This window comes from Scatophagus argus, chromosome 3, assembly GCF_020382885.2.
Source record: "Scatophagus argus isolate fScaArg1 chromosome 3, fScaArg1.pri, whole genome shotgun sequence".
NCBI lineage: Eukaryota > Metazoa > Chordata > Actinopteri > Scatophagidae > Scatophagus > Scatophagus argus.
Window position 1 is genome coordinate 5,948,588 of NC_058495.1, and position 20,426 is coordinate 5,969,013.

Below are 20,426 nucleotides of genomic sequence, written 5' to 3' on the forward strand. Positions count from 1 at the left end.
GTTGATAGGCTACAGTGTTGTCGCACGCTTAAAAAATGGAGCTTAAATGACATTCACTGGGTGTCACATTGCATCAGGACAGCAACAGGCGATAATCAAATTACAGTACAAGAATGATCAAAAGAAACAAATGAAGCAACAAAAGATGTCTGTGGAATGGGAACTGATGTGACAAATTTAATTCAGGTGTGTAATAGTTGTGTGTTTTGGACATTTTTGAAAAAAGTTCATTTGAAAGTATTAAAAAGGCTTCAACGACAAAGGCTGGGATGTTGAAAGAAACTTAAAATCTGCTTTTATCTCCCAACTGTTAAAAAGGAAAGGAATTCAATTAGACAATATAAGACAATAATGTAAAGTGGACAGCTCATACAACTAATCTGGATTACAATTCTGTAACTAATCCATAGAGCTCCTCTTCATTATAATATATCAATATCACTTTTGTCAGAGGGATAAGATTTTCTCAGCTTCCACTAAGCACTTTCTAAACAGCTTTACGTTATCATCATTACAGTGGGCTTACATATTCCATTGTTCAGTATTTTAAAGATGACAACCTGATATCTTTAACTGGGGAACAATAATGTGATTACTGAAATGAATTACAGCAGTGAGTATTAAAATTCCAAATTATAATTTAAGCAAACTAATTGAATAAGCACTTCAAAATAAATAGAATTCAACCTTGCAAACATGTCAGTGGTAAAAGGAAACAAAAAACATGGCATGTATGAAAGAAGATTCACCTGGCCAAATTATATTTTGCTGCATTTATATACATGCAGATTTCCTATTAAGTAAATATCAAGTATATTTATTACTTATATGGAGATACTACCTTCTTTCTTTAAATTTGGATTGGTATATCAATATTGTGTGTTGTGAACATCACCAAACTAAATTTAATGATGTTAGACAGCATTCGTGCCTGATAGTATTGCTTCCCGGCCACTTTATTAGGTACACCTATACAACCTAATGTAATTTAGTAATGGAGTCCAGTTTAATACCACTGCAAACTACAGTCACATCAAAAAACAAACAAACAAAACTGAACAATATCTTTAAAAAGACAAACATGAGGCACAAATATATTCTTCTCATTATCATAACACAATTGTTATATCTGCTATACGTGGTGCTATTGTTCTTAGTCTGTTGTATTGACAAGAAAAACACTTTAGTCATATGTCACCAGTGTGTTTGTGCCAAGGCCAGTTTGTTCTCTATCAGTTGCTAGCTGCCTCCAGTCTCTGATCAAGGGACATTAATTCCCCAAAGGGGCAGTGTGGCATCAGGCATTAAAAGCATATACTCTTTTTTTGTAAGCATCTCCAATGAGCACATGTAGAGAACATGTCTAACATTTGCCGTTATATAACTCTAATACCGCAACCTCTGACCAGATTCACGTAACACCATTAAACTTGATGTGTCATCAGCAAAACAGCAACAACAATAAAAAACAGGACAAGTCCTGCAGAAGATTTTACAATGTGAACATATGTGGCCAGAACAGAAATCTGCAGTTTTGTCTGACAGCAGATAGTACAGTGTGTTATTCATTGTCCATGTACCCATAAAGTTTTGCTATGATTAGGAAACTGAATTAAATATTCACCCTACAGATTTTTTTTTTCCTTTGGCAACATTTTTAGCTGTGGTATTTTTGCACTACACCCCCCAGAGATCACTTGGCAATTAATCAGTGTGGGCAGAACTGTGACATCTGTTTCCACAGCTTTTTGTTCCTTTTCATCAACAGAAAATCTTTTCCTGGTCAGCCGGGGTGGCTGTCACTGCTTACGCTGGGATACTGAATTGTTAATTGATTAAGCCACAAAACTCAATGTTACTATATCTGAAAATAATTTGTAATACTTGCAATATGTGAAGGTAAAGCACACCAAACACACAAGTGCCAGGCGACCAGCCCATTGCTGGAACAGACAAAAACAGAGACAGATAATCCTGTTTTCTGGGAACACTCCCCAAACCTGATTCATTATTCCATGCTGATTTCCAACAATTCTTTTTTTCACTTGCTGGATTCCTCCCATCTGGGCTGCATTATTATCGAGAGAGTTCTGGACAACACCTCTGGATCCCCTCCTCAGGATACATTTTCTGATTTTATCTGCCTACACTGTCACACCAACTGAAAATACCTCATTCATATTGTTTTAGCTTTTACATTTTACAGGAAGGTTTTCCAAAGCAGCATCATGTATTTTTTCCTTATTTGCACACTTATTATCTGGATTACCAGGCCTATGTAGCCAGTGGCAGAGCAGAGCAGCATTAGTCTTTTAGGTTATTGAGTTAGAGATATTGATTGTTTTGGGATAATTAGGTCATTCCAGCAGCAGAAGCGATAAGCTTTAGCATAGGAAAGACAAGGTGGATACAAGACACAGATATGAAATAATCAAAAAGAAGTCAACATGCATGTGAGCATAGTTTGTCTGACAAGAAATAAGTGTTGAGAGTGGTGTGAGTTGGATTATGTTCTGTCTTCTGTCTCCTAACATCTCATTCAAAAGTGGTACAACGAATAAGGCTTTTAAAAGGCTTTTGTGACCTTGGTGTAGACTAAATCATTATTTTTGGCAATCAGAGACAACTTTGCTTCACAATTCTGTAGTAAACCATCTAGAGCATAAAGCACTGCACAGCATGAAGCCCTGTGTGACAAAGGAAACAAACACATCTGTCAGCACGTTTTCATTCACAACTGTTTCTTTCAAGACGGTTCCTGCTAATGAGCAGGTGGAAGATGACATAGTTTAGTCTCTTCTCATCTAACGTAGAATCTTCATCCTGATGAACACCCTCCTACAAAGACACTAGCTTTAGCTAAAACATGCAAACTTCTATTGTAATCCTTATTTCTGCAATTCTTTTAAACAGTTTATCTTTGTTTTAAACAGTATAAGCAGTTTTCCAGGAAGTTTAATTGATCATGATGTTGATTCAACCCTGTCTCCTAGAAATTATATTTATAACTTGCCGCAGCACCTACATTTGTAACAGGAATGTAAATACTGACAGATTACGCTTTATAAATTTTATTAATGAAAATGTTAAATGTTAATACAGAACATATCAGCAAAATAGCAACTGGCATGTGTTTTCCACTACATTTAACCAAAAACAAGTTTTTTCTAATCTTAATCAAACCTAAACCTAGTCCTGCACTTTGTGATCCACCCATTCGCCACCTTATGAGTGCTAATGTTTGATTCAGTAAAATAAACGTCATCTCGGAACATAATTCATGCTGTTTACCTTGCAAATGTATTGCTGTTGCACATTAGGTGCATATAAATGGAATAACTAGGATACAGGGTTGTTTGATTGTTGTTGATCAAACATTTTCTCAGGAAAAGGGGGCAAAACTCTTCTGTTGAAGTAATCGAGCTTATCAGGACAGGGTAATGTGTGCATTTGAATGATCAGGTAGATAATTGTGGACCTGGACATTTTCCATATACCCTTTAAAATGAGGATATAAGTCATTATGGTATTCAGAAGGAACACCTTAGTGATTACCAGTCAAGTATGATTAATGTGTCCCTGTTTCTGTATTTAAAGTTTAAATACAATGTCAAGAGGAATATTGTGCCAAGCAGATTATTCACACATCTGCTAAGAGTCTTTGAAGTGAGTCCTTGGTCTCTTGTAAGAGTGAAAACCAACCGCATGTCTTGTTTTCCATAATAACTTTATTACTATATGGTGGTCACCACTGTCACAGAGTCCCAACAATTTTTCAAGACCATATGCTCCCCCTAATGCAGGACAAATGTAATTTCAATCCTGCACAAGGACCCTGAAGGATCAATTTGAAAGTGATGGGACAGGCACCCTTGTGTTAGCGAGGCAGGGAAACCACTGTCACCAGGGGGGATGAATAGGGGCTTTGGTGCCTTGTGTGAGAGGAAAACATTGGCATGAACCAACTGCTGACTATCGAGGACAAGCAATCTCCATGCTGAAATAACCTTGACGGTGGAAACAGAATTTGATTTAGGAAAAATAAATAAATAAATAAATAACAGTAAAGCTCTATTTTGAACAGGATTTCCATATGGTAATAGGCTGCACAGTGAGACGCAAATAGGATTCCAATTGCCCCATTAGCCCTGATGAAATCAGGAAAATGCCTCAGCTTGGCTAAACATGCAGAATTGATTGAAAGAAATATCAGAGGAATTATAGTTTTTTCTGACCCAAACCACTGGCTTTTCCGACTACAGCTACAGAAAAAAGCGTTCTATTATGCATTAATGTATTGTATTTTGGTTAAAAAATATCTTCTTTGAGGATAAGCACACACCATTGGGATTTATGTTCTACAATATGCTGATTAATATGTTTTTTAAACCAAGTGCGGTTTGCTTTTCTGACTAATGGGAAATTTTTCCTTTGGCTTTCAATAGTTCATTCTTTACTAACCTGTTAGACCTAAAGAGTAACTTAAATTAAACAGGAAAAAAGACATTTCACAGCTTTGTAAAAATGTGACACTGCTCATCAGTCTCAAAGACAAACGGCAGGGAGCTGAGGCAATGCCATAAAAGTCTATCCTTTGTTCAATAGGCATCCATTTCAGTCGATGGGAGAAAAACAAACAGCTTTTCATTTGCTTGTTCCCATTTAAAAGTTGAACATAATCCTCTCATTTTCTCTGGCAGCTTTTGAACTAAAGGAAGTACAGAAGTTTGCAACTTTCCCAGTGAAACTTGTCTAGCATTCAGGATGCCCAGTGTAGATATTACAGTAGAATCTTCTTGAAGTTATGGAGGCTCTGCATGAGTGTTTCTAATTTGATTCCGAATGAGGAATAGAGCAAGAGTGATGTAGCCTGACAGGAATCACAGGATCAAATTTTGAAGTAATGTCACTTTGTCTCAGGGCGTGTCATTTCCATTACAAATGACAAGGCGTTTAAAAGTCAGCTGAAGCAGTGAGAGGGAAAAGGACAGAAAGCTGTGTGGGTGAGACAAAACAAGATCGGATTTGTTGGCTGGAAAAAATGAAATGTTTGCAGAATGCAAAGAAATAGTTGTTTCATCAGCCACTAGAGGGTGAGCTACTGTATAGCTCAAATTTCATTACTTCTTTGCTTTTTTTGTCAGTGTGCTGAAGAAGTGATCAAAATACCACAGTTCATTCTTTAATGTTTATGTTAGAAAATAAACGTGCGGAGTGCACCATTTCCTTGCAGGATTTTCTTCTGAAACATAACACGCATTTCCTGGTATCTTGAAGTATTCGGGTCAGTCAGTTGCAAAGGACCGGGGTGGGATGTTGCCACATTTTTCAGGGATAAATCTATAGTATTTAATCTCATACTTCCATTTTCCTCTCGTATTGATCCATTTTGTACTATCAGCAAGCATTGTGAATAGATTAAGCTACCACGCAAAAAAAGGAATGTGGTGTCCCAACATCTACAATGTGATCAATGACAGAGACAGCCCGGGTCAACAGTTTCGATGCCTGTGTTTACTGAGGCAAAGTATTGAAGCAAGAGGGGTTGGTGGAATAAAGGGTGCAAACTAGAATCAATACAACAGCTATCATCATTTGCAGGGTTTATTAATGGCTTCGCCTCAAGCCCTCAATGAGAGTGACGCTCACTTGCATTTAGGGAACCAACACTCTAGCATTTATGCAGCTTACCTCCTATCAATCATCACAGTCTGAGTTGCTTTCAGCAATGGTCTGGCTACCTCCACTCACCTCACAAAAACACCCACTTCAATCATGTAATGAATGACATCAATTATGTGGCCTTGCTGCCAAGATATACAAATGATTCAGAATGGGTCAAAGTCTTAAGTCTGTGACTGTGCAAGGCTTAGTTTAATTCACCTTCTCTCTGTTCTTTGCTGTGGCTCGTTCGAGATTTCATGAAAATCAAAATGTATGTCCACCTGTTCCTGGCAGGTGACAGCAGCATCGGTCATGCAGGACGCAGCCATAAGGCAACGACCGTTACAACCAACAGGTGGTGCCTGTCCCCCTGGTAGTCAGGAAATTTTCCATCAGTAAAAAGCTTTCCTACTTAGAGACTACACAACGTGCCATCTACCACTTCAGACAGTGGAGACAGTGTATGGCAGTTATTTCCAAAGAATGTGGCAGCTGTTCTGTTGAAGAAAAGGTTCTGTTCAAGTTAAATATCATGGCAGTGTGAAGCAAATGAACAAATCCATTTTTCCTGCTGTCAAATAAAATTGAACTCTGGATGATAGATGAACAAAAAATGACAAAGATCAGATATTTCAGAGATCACAGAAAAAATCGCTGAGGATTTCTGAATAATATGGAGGATGGGATATGGTTAAAATCCACAAGCTATCAACCAACAGGCATGACACAAACCTTGAACAGAATATTATAGGAATTTCAAAACAACATAATGATGGGTGGATTATCACTTTTCATAATTGTGAAGGTGATGAATTTGCTGACCATGCAAACTTATACAGGTTTTACTTCTGTACTGTATGATTCCCTGCTCTTCAGTCTCTACACAGATTAGACTGCAGCTGTGGTCTCAAGGTACGGTTCGTCCATAGGATTAACCCACTTTAGCACAGCTCCCACTGTGCTGCCCACAGACTTGAAATTGTAGTCCTGCATGACAGGGTCTGCACCACAGGCCAGGGTACCAGAGCCAGGATTACCCAGAGCTCTGAAGTATGCTGACATGAATGGTGCTGCTCCAGAGATCTTAGGGTGATCCTTTTGTCTCTTCTTTCGCTGTCATCTTTATGTCGCAATACAAGATTAAAGTAAATCTGCGTTACCTTGTCAAAGACTTCTGTAACTGTGAGGTCCCTGCAGCAAAATAGTGATGTAGGAGTCTGTAAAACAGGCCCTGTTTAAAGGTGTATTCATATTTTCAGACTCTATATGGTGAAAACTGCTATGACGCAGACTGTCACTAGTTTATTTGAAAAGTCATACATGACAAACGCTTAGATTAAAACGAACAGATAACATTATTCAAAACTGATCATCACTGCTTCACATATAATTAAAGGCACGGGAATCTCTTTTCACTTAAGTAGTTTGCCACAGGACAAAGATGTAATGCAGTCATCTGTCATTCATTTTATGTTGGCCTGTATTTCTCCGTCGAGTGTTTTTTTTTTAATGTAGAACCGAGAAATGAACAATGTGTGCTTTCTGCTGTGAATTCTCCACAGAATCCTTGACAAGGCTTGAAAGGTAAAGCAGACATTGACTAGTCAGATCTACATGTGTTTGATTGTGGAAGTAGAATATCTGTCTGTGCATGCAAATAAGGCTTCCTTTCTCTGCACGTATTTGTCTCTTACCGCAAAGTTGGAGTTATGCCCATGAATCTCCATCTGCAGGAATAACACAGACCAATTTGCAAAAAAAAAAAAAAATGAAAAGAGAGATATGGTTGAATTCAACAAAAGCGTTTTATTTTATTTTATTTTTTTTGTAGAAGTGTGGCAGGTTCCAATAGAGTAATATTTTATCCAGACAGTAGTGCTGGCTTCATACTGTAGACAGCCACTTTTACTAATATTTAAACAGAGTTTAAATCCCCATATTAAACAAAGTTGCAGCGAATCTATTTTGCACATTAGCTAATTCAAATTATCTTTAAATACAGTGCTCATCCACAGTTTGCCTTCAGTCATACTATTGGGATATTTACCACATTATGCATACTAAATACAAATCAGCACATGAAAATAAACTGAGTGTTTGATATGCCATGTCTTAAGGAGAACGTCAAAATCTTCCAGTAGCAAGCCCTGAGGCCACCAGTCACCATTAAAGTCTCATCACTATCTGACTTCTCTCATATTGTTCATAGCATATGAAATGAGTGGAATTGTGTCTGTAAGGAAAGGGTTAGACATTGCTAGCTGAGGGCTTAAGTTCATGTGCCAGCCTGAATTAGAAAATAAATTAATTAATTGGAGTACAGTGGTGGCCTGGAGGTTAAAGAATCCAGCTTGTGATGGAAAGTTTCCCAGTTAAAAGACTCACTTGAGCTGGGAGAGGCTGGCTGTAGGGGACTGAATAGACCTTATAACTACATGCACCTGAAGGCTGAGGAAGTGACAATATATGCATGTATAAAATGTATGCTCTTGTGGCACAGTAGGCTGTTTCAGTGCTTATGTGGTTGACCCAGTAGTGGAGATGTATTGCAGAAGTGTTGGACAGCTCTCATGTGCAAATGTGTGAATGACCATACACCTGCCTTTAAACCTGCATGCTATCCCTGAAGCCATTTTTGTTAATACGAATGTATTCTTAGTCAAACTGGCTGGAGAGAATATGAATATATTTTAAAAAAAATGGATGGATGGATGGAAAACATTAGAGGTCTTGCAGATTAGAATTTACTGTCATTGCAGATTCACACACAAAAGTTTGATTTTCTCACTAAAATGTATGTGTCAATGTAATAAAAACGATAACGTAAATCAAAACTTTGGCAGCAAGGAAAGTAGTAAATATGCATATATCATTTTGAAAGGAAACTAAATGTGATTTAAAGCAGGGTTAGTGCATGAAGAATATAATCACTTCCATAGCATCTCAGTTTTCATTATACCACCTTCATTACAGAGGGCACAATAACCAGTTTCATTATAATGTGTTTGTTTTGTTTGGTAGTACTATAGACATTACATATGAGCAGGAAATAAATTTCTCAGTTGTTTTTTCTTCTTAAGAAGATATGACTTCATATTTCCCCATCCCCCCACACCTCAGAAACCAATCCAAACAACGTGTTTAAGACTAGCCCAAATACTGCAACAACACCTGAGCTGACACCCACAGGACCGGTTATTCTCACACTTCTGTACTTATCTGTCATGAATATATTTCTCTTGTACAAAGCAGAAAACATTAGCAGTTTCAAACCAGCCTTCATCATGGTTAACCTCATCTTCACTGCAAGAAGACTTCATTCACAAAGACTAAAGAGCACACACAGACCTCTGTTAAGTATTGTACTATAAAATATGCAAAACAGGTTTTTGCAGATAGCTTAATTAAAATTAAAATGGATATCAGCACATGACTAATACAAACATTTTATAATGGATTATTTATTATGACCAAAAGGTCAGGCTTGGAAAGTGATGAAGAATACAGGATTATTTCTGTGCAACACTGTGATATTTATTGACATTTTGTGAGCAGACAAACATGTTTTGAATTGTGCCAGATCAAGAATACTGCATTTGCAGAGAAAATGTTGCTGCATGAGATTTCAGAGAAAATTATATCACTGTCGCTTTGAATTCTTTTCATCTTGCTTCTTTGATGCAAAATTGGTTTGGTGCAGCCGAGCACTTAACAACATCAGGATGTTCACAGGGTGCGTTTTCCTTCTGCACACAATCCTCTTTCAGGGATTGTTTTTCTTCATGAGCAACAACACATACTTCTGTGTTTAACATTATTTCTTGAGTGCAGTTTTAAGATCAGTGTGAATAATTGCTAATTTTCAAAGATGGTTTTATATGAAAAAGGACCTTTTATTAGAGACTGTTCTTAAGTCGCAAGTAATTGAGAAATCTTGTTTAAAATGAAGAAAAATGGTAGCTGACACTTTGTGGAGATATTTTGGGAATGCAAATCAGTCAAGTATATATTTATAATCAGTGCATGTCATACTTGCACAGCACAACAACTCACATTAAATACATTGCAGACCCATGACATAATAGACTCAGCTGAAAACAAACAGAATAAACCAACCGCAACTTTTTCCAGTGGGTTTGAAACCAAAGTGGTGGAACAACCCCGTGTCTAGAGTTGTGCTGCTAGCATGACTAAAAATCGACATCGGCTTTCTAATAGTTATCATGTTTCACTGAACCTGAATCAGAAATCACTGGTGACCTGAATGTGTCTCACAGAGCTGCCTCTCCAGCTGCTCTGTTTAACCCAGGATAACCCCCACAAAAAATGATAAAAAGCCAGACAACTGCATGCTGAACTTGCTTTATGTGTGAGTTGCTATTGCTGGCATTATCACTGTAAAGCTCTGTTCATGCTAGAGTGTGAGAGCTGCCAAAATGCTTTGTGGGTATTCTGTGCTGAAATGGGCGGCTACTGTCTGCCCTGCTGGTTTCCCTGCTGGCACATTTAACAGCTCGTCCAAGTATGCAGGCATTGTGACTGTTCAAATCCATACTGTACAGACAAGGTGAAAGGTGGATCAGGTTTTCACAGCAAGTATTTAAAGGAGTTAATTAGAACGAGTCTCTCAATATTAGACTTGTTTTTGTTTATGTGGAGTGATTTTGAGATGTGCAAATGAGGCTTAGGCTATTTTGAGCATCAACAATGGGGTGAAAATTACATTCTCAAAAATCATCAGTTAAGTCAAGCTTTAACAGTTTTCCCTAAAACCGTCAATTTTACAAAGTCACTGTGAGCTGTTGCATTGTTTGTGAGATGTTCCTCTTATTTTGTCCTTCCTTTTTTATTTATTTGTTAATTTGCTAATATCTCGCATTGGTATTTTGCATCTAACCACCAATACGGAGACACACTCTCAAAAATCTATCTTTATCTGTCTTGTTATTTTATGGGTATTTATTTCCTCAGTTCTGTAATCAGTGTTGGTTGATTAGATGGGAGCACTTAAATTTCCACGATTTTAAGGATTGCTAAATTGAACCCTGAATCTTAACATAACATTTTTGGGGAGACATGAACTTCAGCAAAAATGGTCAAATTTAAAGATACTATATACTACTGCGAAATATTGCTTATTGGGTTTCCAATCTTATGTAAATCTAAAAATAGACAAGATCATTCCTACAGTGCTAGAAAACCATGTTAGTCAAACCCTAATCCAATTGAAAAATGTTGTTTGAGAGAGTTTCTGTTTTTCTCTTTTGCCTCAGAGGGGAAAGTGAAGAATAAAGCTGTTTTATGCTTCACATGATATCAAACTTATGTCAGAACTGAGTCTTCTGCAAAATCCTAACCAGGAGGCTCTCTAATGAAAAATACTCTTAGCAAACTATATTTCTTGAATACCCTAAAGTGTGGGATGAATATATATAAAAGATGAATGGAGAATACCTAAACTATAAACCATCCTTGGGGCTGGACACATCTCTGAAGACATGAACTAGATGACAACAACAACAAATTCTTTTTAACAACTCCCACACTGGGTAGTCAGTCTTTTGTAGCCTCAGATTTTGGACATTTATAAACTTGCTGAAAATATACTCAGATTTGCATTATTTCTGTCCACATTTATGTCTGTTCTACAGGGACTCCAACAACAAATTAACAAAAATAAAACATTTCACTTTTTATTTTTGGCTTTTTGCTTTGTTTCCTCAGTAGTCAGGATTTTTGTAGCATATGGATTCCCAAATGGTGTTTATATCCAGCTATTGAGCACCACCTTCCCATATCAGTGTTCTCGCTAAAGCTGCATTCTATAAATCAAATGCAACACAGTCACGTTGCATCATAAAAACATCTTATTGAGTGATATAAAAACAGGCAAATCAATCAGTCAATTAGAAGATGAAAGCAGCTGCTTCCTCTGCAGCGTTGTCTCGGTATTTAATTGGGGAAGGGGTGATACTGACGAATGGACAGAGGTCATTCATCTCCTGCAGCCGAGGTTTTCTTGCACAATGGCAGGCTTCATCTCAGGTGCAGGAAGGCGAAGAGAGCTAGGAATTGAGTTTTTAAGAAAAGGGACTCAGCACACTATTCAGCCATTTTGAGAACATTATATGCCATGCATCAGTCTTGAGACTGCACTTATTTTGCACTGCTTTGCAGAGCTTTTATGAAAATATTTCTCCAGGTCTGCATTCATTATGTATCACAGAATGCTTGATATGATTTCCACAAAGCGGCATAATGAATGGGCAAAATGGGCTTGTTTGTTGTCCGCATATTTTGCCCATATCTCTGCAGTTGTGATAGTGCAGCTCTGTTATCTCTCAGCCCTGGCAGCTCAAGGGCTTGGATTTTTTCTCCTTGGAAGCTCCTGTGCTCCCAGGCAACAGGTCTCTCTAATGATGGGAAATTATGCTTGTGGCACGTCAATTATGGTGCAGAAATACTCCCAGGCAGCTGTGTATCATTTTTTGAGGCTTAGCATTTTCCCTCAAGAGGTTTTCTGTTTGCAGGTACCTTTCCTCCCACTCATAGTTTCACTTACAATAGAACCAATAAAATATTTACCAAAAAAAATATACAGCAGCAAATATTTTCTACGAGTTCTCTCTACAAGAAGTACTTCTCAATAAAACAACACAATGCTTTTCTGGTCAGCGAAGAGACGAGGTGGAAAGGCAAAGCAGTGGAGCCAAATTTGTGAGTGAGCCATGTGTGATCCAACAGAGCAGATTTATAAAGCACCAGCGGCCTGTAAAGGCCTATTACCTAATCATTGTCAGCCTGTCACTCCGTATGACCTCATCTCCACAGAAACACAGAGAAGAGCAGCAAAGCGAAATTCCAAAACAGTAGGAGCCTGCTGTTAGGCAGCCTCCGCCATATGGTGCCTGGATTTTATTTCCTAGTTTTAATTAACACCTTTTCAATGTAAGCAGCAGTCCTTTTTCACACAGGACAGGTCAGAGGTGGGAAAAGCACTCTCTGGAAGAGGGCCAGCCTGTCCAGACAGAATCAACAGGGATATCCCAGTCGTTTGAAGTTTTCCAAGCTCTTTTTTAGAAATACAGATCTTTAAAACTACAAACTAAAACCTCATTTACACTTAATGACTATTAAAAAACAGTGATCATTGCTTCTGTCACAAGTGTACATTTAAAAGAATCATTTCAAAGCAAGTTAAAACAGCATTATTGTTTTTGTTTTTTTTTCCTTTGAGCATCACATACATTTGATACACGGCCCTACAAAACAGATATAGCTAACATGTTCGCACAGAGTTGCTTATTTACACATCCAGCAGGTATGAAGCAACATTAGCATTCATCTGGAGTGATGTTTTGGGCCACCTGGGAAATGTTAAGTCCAATATTCACTGCAATTTAACAACTGCTGAGGAAACTCTCTGGCTTTGCTGCTAAATACTCCACCATGTTTACCCAGTATATTTGCTAATTTTACCTGTTGACCATTATGTTGTGTTAAAATGCTGTAGTCATGAGAGGGAAACTACAGAGTCAGACCCTTCTTTCTGAGACCCTTCTTTGTAATAGTTTAAAAAACAAATATGAAAATTGCTGTTTGGCTGTTATATATTTTTTAATGACACGTCATGGTTGTCCATGATAAGAAAAGTTATTGCAAACCATGACGAAGGTTGTTATATAATAATTCACTAGTTGTAGAATTAACACTTTGTAATAGTACACCTTGTTAATAGCCGCTCCAGCTGCTCATTATGTGAAATGAAGAACTGACTGTACAAATTAAATTTGTTTGAAATGTTTGTCTGTGTCACTCAAAACTTGTTTTTTTTTGTTTTTGTTTTTTTGTTTTCTGTAGTTCAGTTAACTCAGATTCTTTGATCTAATTGTTCAACCTAAGACAACTCAAATATTTAAGGCAGCAGTTCCCTCCTTTTTTAAGTGAAAATACCCCCAAATTGTTTAAGATACATGTTGATGTAATTGGATTGGAGGGATTGATTTTAAATGTGGAAGGTAATATTGCCAGATCGTCACTGTTTTGTTGTTCCTTGTTTCCCCTTGATACTGAGGGCAATAAACTTGGAGTTGCGCTCTGAGGCCTTTTTTTTGTCATTTTTCAGGGTATCAGTGTTGCCAAAGCATGCTTGAAAATTCAGTCAATTTGGTGGCACTGAACTATGACACTATTACAGAGTCAATTAGGTAGGCTACAGTCTAAAGCACTCCTATTCTTAGGGTTTAGTGTGTGTATTCAACTCTGCCTAAGGCATTTCTTGACTGTAGTCATAGGAAGGAGGTCAGGCAGAAGTCAATTGGTTTGATTGAAACCACTGCCCTTGCTTTAGAGGGGAGGTGAACAATAAAATGGAACTTCATGCAGCCACAATTTTTTTTTCTGTCGTGCACTTTGAAGAGGGATTGCAGTGAAGGGCTTGTGTCAATCCATCTGTTAATGGGATATCTCTGGTGATATCTCGGAAGAGTAGACTGGCTGGCCTCATGGACGGTCTCTGTAATTAAACTCACATTGTTTTTTTAACTTAAATGTGGTATGGCAGACACCACCTCCATTCAACCTTGTTAAAACTTTGAAGGATGATTCATTCCGGCATTGTGTCCCGGTGTTTAAAAACATTACAGTGATTAGCTTGATGAAAGCGATACCAAGTAAAGGTCACATTTTAAATGATGACAGGTTTTGACTCTTCCACCATGACTCGATCCAGAGAGTTAAAGAAAGGGGGTCGTCTTAGTTCACAACAAGGTTAGGATGCCAAATTTCAAAGTTTCTGCTTATTGTGTCTGATAATGCAGCCAACAACACATCAGAAAGGTTATTTTTAAGGTGACAGGAAGAAGTTTAATGCAAAAGTGCTACAATGTCCAATTCATCCAAACACCATGGACAGAGCCAGTGATCCATTTTGTTTGTCAAAATTCCATTAAACTAAAGGAGAGGAAAAAAAGACATTTGGCTGTTTATCTTTTATACGTCACCTGTGCCCACACTGACTTGTGAATTCATTTCAGAAGCCTCATGCATGGCGGTTTGTAAGGAAGAGTTTGAGTGTTTATTTTTCATAAAAAAAGAATGACGAGAAGCCATTGAAACGGAAATAAAACACAAAACTGAAAAACATCTACTATGCTGTCAGCCCTTAACGGTTTTCACAGTGATGTGAAAATGCCTGAAGCCAATCTTGTGCTTCAGCAAATAAACCACTCCAGGAAATATTTGATTTTGATTTCTTACCACAATAATTCACAAAAATTAAGAGTAGTAGTGGTGACAATGGTCAATATGAAAGTATGTAAAAGTGGAGAGTAGTGAAAAAGAAATATAGTGGGAGTTTCGCAATCTATTCATCTTGCTATTTATTCATTGAGATATTTTTTACCTTTAGCCAGCTGATAAACATTCCTCACTTCACTTTCCTATTTCTGCAAATGTCGTCTCATTGTATCTTCTACCTCTGTTTTACATTCTAAATCGTACTTTTTTCAGATGTCATTTTACAGTATATGCCTCACTAACTAAAACCAAAGTCATTATTTCAAATTGTGAATGACTGCTCTTGTAGTAGCACATGTCCTCTCGCTAATTTAACTCATGTTTCATGCTGAAGCCTGAGAACTTTGCAAGCGAAAAAATTAAACAGCCCTTTAACGTCAGAACCTTCACATAAAAGATAAAATGAGGATGAAGACAACATGGCGTGTTCCACATGTTAATTATTTACTTGAGTGGCTCCACAGACTAAACACACCAAAAGACATGTGTGGTGAACAAATAACAGGGGAAAGATGTACAATTAGGAAGCTCAGTGGAGCAGAGAAACAACAAATTGTGTTTTCAGACCTAATACTATTGTATTTCCTTAGTTTAATTGAAAATGGACTGAGAGTGGTCAAAGCAGAGCAGATGAAAGTGTACAACAAGCCACACTGATGGAGCTTGCCATGGAAAATATGTCTTGGAAATTTATTTCAAAAAACAAATGGCATTGTTGGATAGTTATTTATTTTCTGCAGGCCAGAGCCGCATTGGCTGTTACACAGTATACACTTGAACAAGAAAGAGATGATTTCAAATCTCCTCACATATCCATAAGAACAACCTCGCAATGCAAAGCAAGGCAGCAGCAAACCTCGAAGAATCATCTTTGTATTGTAAATTCAGCGGGAAGGTAAAACCACCACAGACAAAGTTAACTTTCCAGCATCGAGCAGCGTCTCAGGATCCGGTGCTTCTTTGTGACTGTTCAGCACTTAAACTCTTCCATGAATTCTACACTTTTATGTAGATCACATTTTATTTGTAAAACCACAGTACAGCTGTTGAGTATGTTATTAAGGTGCAGACTCACATACGTCATTTTAAATGTTGTTACTTACCACTTTTTGTATAAGATCTACATATGAACCCATTTAGTTCTGACCTCCATCAAACTACTTGCTGACAGACCTCCTCATTAATCCAACAATAACTGATCATTATTGCTGATTTAGTCTATCAGTATTCAGCATGAGGACGTCTGTGTCTTGTAATTTTTTTTCCCACCGATAACTTAACTCTCCGACAAAGAGGTCTTTACATAATGTATTCAAATTAAGTCTTTTCTTTTTTTATAGGACTGCAGCGAGGTTAGCAAGCTCACTACTGTTTTTACAAGTCCTGACTTAAGCAGGAAATTACAGCATGTTTTACTTCGATTTATCATATGAAAGCCATGAGATTGGAAATGGGCTGTTGCTAATGTAAAATACAGGCAGACTGAAGGAAGTGACACTGAAATTGTTTAAGAAGAAAGCCTTTGTCATCTCATGTGGAGTTCAGCATCCTTAAGATTTAATCCTGTAATTTTCAGTCCTCACAGTGATACACTACAAGGAGCTGATGCCTTACAGTCAGGATTTCAGTTATCTGGTATTCAAAGTGTTTTTTTTTTTACAGAGAAAATCAGTTGAAGTCCGACATATTTTAATCCATGTGATGAACTGTACCATTTCAGTGTTTCTTCATTGCGATAAAGCTTGCTCGCAGGTTGAATGCTGCAGCCTCCTGTCTAACAACCATAACAGCACACAGAAACGTCTCTGTGGCTTCTTTTTCATCTTTCTATACTGACTTCAGTATACAGTAGAATTGAAAGCATTTTAATTACCATGTGTGTTATCTGTGGAAATACATCACACTGAAAACTGGTTTATTAAGTCTCACTTTTATTTCCTGTGCACTTGTCAAGTGCAACTGTAAGAAATGTGCAAGAAGCACAAGAGAAGCCTATTAAACACAAGGCATTAAATAGAAAGAACATTATTCAGTATTATGGACACACACACAGAAGATGTTGTACACATGTAGTCCCTGAAGTTGCAAGGTTATACCATGCAGCATTCAAGTGAGGAGCTCCTCTTATGAAGAGAGAGAAGCTGCTCGACTGCTTCATCGACTGATTGACCTCAATTTGATGTGCCATTAAAAACATAAATCAGTTCACAATCTGACAGTTTCATGTCTTCTATATATAAACACACCTTCTCTCTGAAGTCTAAATCAAATCGTGAGCTTATTTGTTCATGTGGCAAACATCAAAGTGTTTTGTGTGCTCTTTGTGCAGCTGAGACATAATGCGAGCTTGTGAAATCAGTTGCCACATAATTCAAAGACAAAAAAATGTGCTGCATGTTGATGTCTTGGCTTAAAAATGTTATCAGTGTGTTGATCTCACATACAGTATGTCTGTTGTTATGAGGCATGTGAATATTCACTTCTTAAAACCCACTTTTATAAACAGGTTTTCACGTGAAATCATGTTTGGACTTGAAATTTTTCAGCTTTTTAGACTTATTGTTGATTAATTTTCTGTATTACTTTACTTTGCTCGTCTGTTGTGCCTGCTTGAAAGCTTTGTTTTTAATTGGCTGTTGAGCACCTTGGGAACCTGTTTCTTAAAATGGCGCCTTATAAACAAAGTTATTATTATACATAAAGCTGCTGAGCTATTGTGGCAAAGACAGATTACATGACTATGGCTGTCCTTACACTGCAGCAGCTGCATGCCACTGTTAGTTTCCATTACCTTTGGTAAATACATTGTATAATATATAGTCCTCAGCTGTGCTGTGTGAAAAACTATAAAGTGATGGCATGCCGTTACACGCTTCTTATCTAAAACCATCAATTTAAGTAAACATTGAAAATGACTGATAATAGAGCCTGTTGAATTAAACTGGACAAGTGGGTCATCACACACAAATGGCTGAAGTGATGAAATGCTCTCACAATTGTAGCCAAGCCACACCCTCGCTGCATTAGTCTGCCGTAAACTAAAAGATGATGTGAAGCATCCAGACAGTCAAAGTGTGATTTTTACCACACATCACTTCTAGGATCATTCACATGATGCACCTCTGCTTAAAAGGAAATACATATGTCCAATAAACCTACATTTTACATGTCTTTAAAAAAAAATTAAAACAACAGCATCAGGTGCTTGTTACTAACAGTCTTGTCAGAACATGAGCCTTGATGGTGTTGTACTACAAATACTTACCCCATGATCTAGTCCTTCTGTAAACCACAAATTCCTCTATCTTGATTTTACTTTTTAATCAAAGTAAATATGTTGTTGTGGTCAGTAATAAAAGTCTTTTGCCCTATGTTAGAGAAATAATTGGCCAATCAGAGCCTTACTGGCAGGATTAAGAATAGGGCTGTTGCTTTCCTTCATAACACTTCAGTTTAATGAACAGTCCATTATATGTTTTTTGACATTTGTATATGTTGGCAGAAAACCTGGCAGTGGATTGTGGTGGTCATCCATGCTAAAACTCTATTTGCTGCTAGTACTGCAAGCAAGATGCTTGGTTTCCACTGCTGTAACAAATAAAGAGTAAAAGAATTAAACTGTGGACCTCAAACAACAGCAGCGAAACGTCCCTGTTATTGTGAATTCGGGGCTAATTCAGTGGGTATGCAACTTTATAGTTTTATTTTGTGGATGTGGGATAATAAAAGTACCTTTTATTGGAACTGTGGAACTCCTCAAGAGGGGAAAGCAAACTACAAAACTTGGAAAACCCCAACATGCCTGCACAGCTGAAACTGAGAGCTTTTAAACCTAGTTCCTTGTCTTTTTTGTGCAATGATCAACAAACTGAAAAGATCCAGTGAAGACTGGGGTTGCACATTAAAAGATCTTGTGTTTGTATTTCTTGGTGAGGGATCTTGATATCCTGCTGTTCTGCCCCTATCTGACTTTTTTTTCTTCTTTTTTTTTTTATAACAAAACTGCATCAAAACTGAGCTTGACGAGTAAAAGAATCTTACAAAATCCATTACATGTGCACTAATTAATGCTGAATACAGCAAAAGTCTTTACAGTGCCAGACGATACATTTGAAGAAAATTAATTGGCCACTGACAGCATGTGCTGAATTCTTTGTCATCAACTCTTATTGGCTATAGGAGCCCACCATTTGCGAGACTGGTCTTTATACAGCTCTCATTGTGGGATTGTTGCATTTTTTTTTCCTGACCAAATTTAGCACCCTTGCATGTCTGTGGACTAGGTCAGACATTCTGTCTTACATGCTCAAAGTGAACAGGGTTCAGTGACAACTCAGACCTCAAAACTTTTTTTGGAAAGTTAAATCAGGATTTAGCTGCCCCCTTCATTGGGCTGGACACCAGGTGGAAGACAGGAGGAGGAATGACAGGATCCACACGACAATAATCTGCTTCACAAGTCCTAAAATATGGCGGTTGTGTTTGTTATCTATGTGAGCTTCAGGTTGTTGAGTGTGTAGGTGGTGCATAAATACATGACTCAGTTGATGGAGAGGAATGTGACGTTAATTAATTTGCAGTCAATTGTGTTCAGCAGTCCAACTAGTGCTGGTTGTTTCCTCTGATTGCTTTTTGGAGAACAGCTTGTCAGGCTGTACAGCTCAATCCTTCATATGACACAGTGAATAAACACAGACTCACAAAATGAAGCTTCTCTGACTCTACACTGGTCTCCATCTACAGCAGTGATAGGTACAGTATGTATGTGTACAGGAGAAACAGTGTACAGTATGTACAAAGACAAATCTTCCCCACTTTCCTGAGAGCTGCACGATGCTACAAACAATCCTTCAAACAAACATGGCACACAGGGGAACTCTAAAGCTCAGCCAAGAAATCTTTTGCTGCTGCTGCACACAGCACATCACGCTATCTTTTTTTTCCAGTCTTCTTTTGCAAGAACTCAAGGTTCCTGTTAAGTGTGTCGGTGATCCACCAGCAATGTGCGTTTGCATTTATTTGATTGCCCAGCACCGTGCCTTTCCAGATGACACAGTACTCCAGCAAAAGTTGAACCTGATTCAAATTTTTTGTCGGATGACCCTTATTGGCAACCCCACTGTGCAGATGGACAGGTTCTACTCAAGAAAAAGAGAGAGGGCTGTTTCTTTTATTTGTTTGTTTGTTTTTTCACACAGGAGAAAGTTTGCCAAGTCTATATGCAGCCTAACTCTGAGTTGTGTTGTGGGTAAGGACAAAAAGAAAACATTCACGGCAGCTTGCATAAATGTGCTCTGAGCAATACGATAAACATGGTCATTAAATGCTCTACATTAGCCAACATAGCCAAAGCGTGGAAATATAAACACATTTACTTACCACTTTTTTTGAAGTCACTGAGCGTCACATGTGTAAGACACAGAAAACAAATTCTGTAAAAATGAGCAAAGAAAACGCATACCTTC

The 20,426-nt window shown here is 37.8% G+C and overlaps 1 protein-coding gene across 5 annotated transcripts in view; it reads left to right on the plus strand.

Annotated features, from left to right (window-relative positions):
* LOC124056003 (metabotropic glutamate receptor 4-like) overlaps positions 1-20,426 on the plus strand; it is a 111,958-nt gene that overhangs the window by 55,535 nt on the left and 35,997 nt on the right. The gene's annotated exons all lie outside the window — the stretch shown is intronic.